Below are 6,139 nucleotides of genomic sequence, written 5' to 3'. Positions count from 1 at the left end.
AGGAAGTTTGTAATAGGCCTTAAATGTACAATTTTAAGAAGAACAAATACCAGCTCATTTGGGGTCAGGGTTGATAACGGAAAAAGTGCCATTCTTCAACGGCAAAATGTACATGTGAGCCAATCAATCAGGAGGTCATTCGTTGTCACATTTATTGAATTTGTGAGTCCCCACTATCCGGTTCTATATTTGATGAGCTATCTAGAGGATACTAATAAAGTGTGATCTAAGACCCTGCCCTCAGTGCATATGCCTGCTAGTTAGGGAGATGAATCAAAGATTTTACAGAGGCCCCCAATTTTCCTTAGATAATTGGTACCCCCCAAACCCACTTAAAGTGAATCTTTTCAAAATAGGGAGAAAAATAGTAAAAACATTTGGTTGAGAACATATCTTTTAAAAATGTAAGAAAATTATTAAAATTGATTTACCTTACATTTAACAAAATTTAGTTGGTCGGTGATGTGTTAAACATTCGAACAAAGGATGAATCAAGCGTTAATTCTGAGAAGCATAATTTTCTAACAAAATTATATGGTATCATGACACAATATCCATTTTACATTTGACTTCTGTGGGCAAATCATAAAGAGGGTCATTATTACAAAAATATTTGAGGGCTTCATCACTTTTTCAAGAGCCTCTCTTAAATTTTGACATTCTAATCATTCCCTTTTGAGGCACTTATTGTGCCATCATCTGTGTGGATATTTTCTTCTTCAAACGTTAAGTATTCCAGCTGCAGATTCTCATTTCCCAGAAGAGTTGCCCACGATTCAAGGGCTTCTCTAACATTACCTTCATCAACTTCATGATTTCTTAACATATTTTGAAAGATTTGCAATTTCACACTATAATCACTTTGCCCTGATTTTGCATTGATTTGCACTGATTTTGCATTGCATTGTTGAGTATTGTATAATCAGTTAGATGAATAGAGACATTAAAGACACGGGATGAGGTGGGAAAAGGAGAGAGGCTAGTTGTTAAACAGGAAGAAAGGTTTGCATGTGGCTTATTTATTTTTTAAAATTAATTGTGAATAACACAGGTATCTTAACAGTTGTCTATTGCTGTGTAACAAACCAGTCTGAAATTCAGTGGCTGAAAACAACAGTCATGAATTTTATCTACTCATGATTCTGGGATTGGCTAGGCAGGGCTTAGGTGGAATGGGTCATCTCTGCTAGGAATGTCCATGTAGGAATCTGAGGTGGTCTCAGTCACATGTCTGGCTCCTTAGCTGGGATGACTAGAAGCCTGGGATTTCTCTGTCCTCCATCTTTAAGCCTCCAGGGACTCTCAGTCTGATCTGTCTAGTAGGGGAGTCACACTTCTTTATCTGGTACCTCAGGGTTCCCAAGAAGTGGAAGCAAAAGCTGCAGGATCTCTTAAGGTTAGGCTCTGGGACTCTGTCCCCTTGTCACTTTCATCACATTCTGTTGGGCTAAGCAGGTCAGTCGGTTTCAAAGGGACAAGAAATAGACTTCACGTCTTTAGGGGAGGAGCAGCAAAGTCCCATGATAAAGGGTGAGCAGCATGGCAGAGACTGCTGTAGCCATCTTTGGAGAAACTCTACCTCAGCATGAATATATTTTTCTTTCAAAAGACTATTACAGGGCTTCCCTGGTGGCTCAGTGGTTGAGAGTCCGCCTGCCGATGCAGGGGACACGGGTTCGTGCCCCGGTCTGGGAAGATCCCACATGCCGCGGAGTGGCTGGGCCCGTGAGCCGTGGCTGCTGAGCCTGTGCATCCAGAGCCTGTGCTCCGCAATGGGAGAGGCCACAACAGTGAGAGGCCCGCGTACGGCAAAAAAAAAAAAAAAAAGACTATTACAGATAAAGCTGAAGACCCTATCAATCACCATTTTCATTCCATTCCCTTCACCTTTTGTCAGAAGTAATCATTTTTATGGATTTGGAATACATCTTTGGAAATTATATTTATAAGCGATCAATTCATTAGTGAATAGTTTCATGTTGTGTTGTAATTTGCTTTGTTGCACACCCTTATGGGGATCCATGAGGAGCTGTATAATGGTAACCTGTCCTGTACAAGATGGCGTGTAACTAAGTAATAGAATGTGACATAAATTCTAAGGGCATTGAGAATTTATGCAAGAGGAAAGCAAAGGTAATAAAAGAAAGCACTGTTGATGAGTTAGAATTTGAGGAAGCCCTGAGCAGCTACACTCACCATCTAGCTGACCTTAAGTCCTATTTCTGCCTGAAGGAGATTAGTGAAATTCAGCAGTCAACTCTTACAAGAAATTTTTGAAAAATTATATCTACTTATTACCTACTATGATGTTCCTTAGAAATTAGGTAATGGAGTTTAGACTTGATACAGTGGCAGATAGGAGGCTCCTAGAGGTTTTTGAACATGTAAAAGTTTGTGTTTAAGAAGGATTAGTACAGCAATAAAAGGTAGCAAGGGTCACTTGGTTGGTAATGTTTGTTGAATGGGAAATAAGTGCTGGGCATTGGGGCTGCAAAGGTGAGTGACATATATTTGTAGCCCTTTAAAAGCTCCCGCTTTACTGGGAGAACTAGGCAGGTAGACAAATACTGGGTATAGATACACAGGTGTGGTGCTGAAATGGGGTAACATGAGGGCTTTAGTCATGGCAGGGGATAGCTAGGGGTCTGAATTCTCTAACTGACCACCAGCTGCCTACTGTTCCTCAGCTCTCTGAGTCATATAAGCACAGAAGTCCCTCCAAGAAAATGCTTTATTACTGGCTAGGGCATCCATCCCAATCTCCCTGTGGTTTCCCATTCTGTAAGCCCCAGGTCTTGGTTAACCCTTCCGTATAATTTCTAAACCAGAGGCAGAGGCAGCTCAGTGGCCACCTTGGTTCGCCTTTTCCATTTAAACCCATAATCCTGGGAATTCTCATATTCTTGTTCTTCCTACTGTGGCAGGGATAGGAGACCTGGAATGATGAGCCCACAGAAAAGAAAGTTTTTTTCCTCAATGGCTAAGGAAGCAGAGAAGACTAAGTTGGCCACTCCATGTATCTTTTCCTTTGAACCCTATATTGGTATTGAAAAGCCTTTCAAATATTGGATTCCTTCTTGAGTAGGAGGTCATATGAGTATATAAACCACCTGAAAGAAGTTTTTTTTTTTTTTTTTTTTTTTTTTTTTTTTTTAAGAGAAAGAAAGAGAAATAGAGAAAACAAAAGGAAGGTGTCTTCCAGGAAGAAGAGAAATCTTTCCACCTTTTTACTCTTAATGAAATATCTTTCCACCACCTACCATATAAATGTGAGGTCTCCTTTATGTCCCTAACTTCTGGCTGTTGAGAGGCAATTCTCCATGGATCTTTCATATTTCTGAATGTCTTTTGAGCGGATACACTGACAATCTCTTGTTCTGGACTGTCTTTTCAAAAATGTTTGTATAGTGAACAACTTTGGAAAATAGAGATAGTAGTAGAGGATATATAGAGAGAGCAGATGGTAGGGTTATTTGATGTCCAGTATGATAAAGATGATGTTTTCCTCTGGGGCAAAGGTTAGGCAGCTTGTTTGCCACCTCTTATAAAAGCTTGAGGTTTCCTAAACTTGCGGTTCCTCAGATGTGATGCAAATCCATGACATGTGCAGGTTCCCCTGCACTCACTCCCCATGTGACTTGGAGGGGAGGCAAAGGGAACTGATGTGAACATGAAGCTTATGTTCCTGTTGTGTCATGAGCAATAAAGTCTTTGTCTCTAAGCCAGGAGTCTCTGACCTTCTGCCATGAAAACGGTAGCAGGTTTAACTTGTTTGTCTGCAAGTAGGGTAAAATGTCTGACCATTCGCAGTTCTTGACACTGGTCAGTTTTTCGGTTAACCATAGTAGGTTATATGAATGAAGTTAAGAGAATGAGGCTGAGAATATGGAAATTTGTTTAAAGGCACTGGAACCAGAAGGCTGGTTAACTCAGGAGCCTCGAATGGCATTTGCATCTGCATTTTTTTGTGGACTGAGTATTGCCTCGAGAGATGTGTCAGGAGATGATTTCTAGTGGTAATCTTGTCTTGGCACAGTAGGGATTTCTGATACCAGGGCATGCTCACAGCTCAGTGCCTTTGCATCAGGAGAGAGTGGCCCCTACACGCTAGGAAGGTCTCCAGTAGGTATAATGGAATCTTGGTGATTACAGGTTTTATTTTAGAGGCTGGGGAAGATTCCTATCAAAAGAAGCAGAGCTTCTGTGTACGTATTCTTGCTTGGTGGTTTTGGTTTTAGTGAGTGGCATGGATATTTGCTACCCAGATTTATTTATCAAGCTTCTAAGAATGCATTAATTCATATATCCATTGAATAAATATTTATTGATCACCAATCATTTGCAAGGAATTGTACCCATTTCTGAATGCATATTATTGCATAAAATACATTTGTCCTTATTCTTACAGAATTTAACTTCCTTAAATTAAGGAAGGGAGATATATAGAGTCTGTGTTTTATATTGAGGTTATGTTCCAAGAAAATGCAATATGGTAGATTAAAATTACTTGCTACTCTTCCCACCGAGAGGTGGAGTCTAATTCCCATTTCCTTATATAGTATCTGGAATAGCCTTAAAGGGTGCCAGAAGTAACATTCTGGTACTTCGGAAGCTAGGACATGTGAAGGTTTGTAATTTAATCCTGGATTTCTTGGGACACTAGCTTCATGTAAAAAAAAAAAAAATCTGACTATACTGAGCCTTCCATGCTGTGAGGGAGCCCAAGCTAGCTACATGGAGAGGATATGAGAAGAAAAAAAATGCCTGGTTGGCCCCAGTTGTCTCAGCTATCTTTAGCCACTTGAATACTTCCTTTCCCCTTCCCTGCCCAGATGATGCCTCAGTCATTGCAGAGCAGAGATGAGCTATGCCCTGTCCAGATTTCTAACCCACAAAGTTGTATGCCTAATAATTTTTGTTTTATGTCATTGAGTTTTGCAGTGGTTATGCAATAATAGATAACTGTACACATGTAGTTTGCAATGAAAGTGCAGTTCATTAAGAATTATTATTAACAGTGTAAGTTTGTTCAGAGAACTCCTGTATCAAATATTTTTATGTCCTACTGTTCCCAGAACTTAACTCCTGAAATAATACTGTACAACGAAATAAAAGATTTTGTGTAATTATTCTTACCTTAAGAAAAACTTAACTCTGAGCTTCATACCAAAGGTGGTAGGATAAAAGCATATTACTGATAAAAGGAATTAGGCAGAAGGGAAGGAGCTGAAGGATCATTTGACCATATCCCCTTCACTCTATACTGCATCCTGAAGTGGGTACAGATGAAAGTGAGGGTGCAGTTTGGAGAAGGCCTGAAGGTCCTGCCTTTTCCTTATCCTTTTGCTGAGACAACGGAGAGGAATTGAGTGTTCACCTTCACTAGAAAGATTAATGGTGAAAAAGCACATGATCACATGACCCTAATCTCTCCCAATCAAGTCGCCATATAACCCATCAATGATGTCAGTGTGAAATAGAGCAACATACAAGGAAATCCCATATAAATGAGTGATGGGGCATAAATAATGTATAGCATTGACGTAAGAGGTAGACTGTACTTTACTTCCCATATGCTATTATTTAGGAAATACCACATTTTTGGAAAGTCTAGAGGGGCTTACATTCTTAAGGCCTCCTCTGCCTCTTGGACTCCCATTTCCCTGCGTGCCATTTCCATGCTTCTCCATTCCTGCCCCGTTGTGAACTCCAACCCCTGCTTTAAGCGTGTCAGAATCCACTCACACAAAGCACTCACAAGTGTAATGAGTGTTAATGAAACTTCAGGGTCATAGTCAGGAAGATTTCTGACATCTTACTGGTTCCTGTCTTCCCAGTTTCATGTTTTCTGTTTTCTCCTTACTTCCACTTCCTATTTCATGAAGGGAAATTTTACTCAAATACTGGCTTTGGGTTTTATCCTCTGTCTCAAGGAGATATGTTATTATCATGAAAAACAGTTTTCTACTTTCTTGAGAATTCTGGTGCCAGTTAAGGTAACCAAACCAAGGAGGGAAAGTGGCGGGGTGGTGGTGGTGGTGGTGGTGGGATGAATTGGGAGATTGGGATTGACATGTATACACTAATATGTATAAAATGGATAACTAATAAGAACCTGCTGTATGAAATAAATTTAAAA

This window comes from Lipotes vexillifer, unplaced genomic scaffold (assembly GCF_000442215.2).
Source record: "Lipotes vexillifer unplaced genomic scaffold, Lipotes_vexillifer_v1.1 scaffold903, whole genome shotgun sequence".
In the NCBI taxonomy this organism is placed as follows: domain Eukaryota; kingdom Metazoa; phylum Chordata; class Mammalia; order Artiodactyla; family Lipotidae; genus Lipotes; species Lipotes vexillifer.
The sequence above is the reverse complement of the archived record's forward strand: the minus strand, read 5'-3'. Positions refer to the sequence as shown.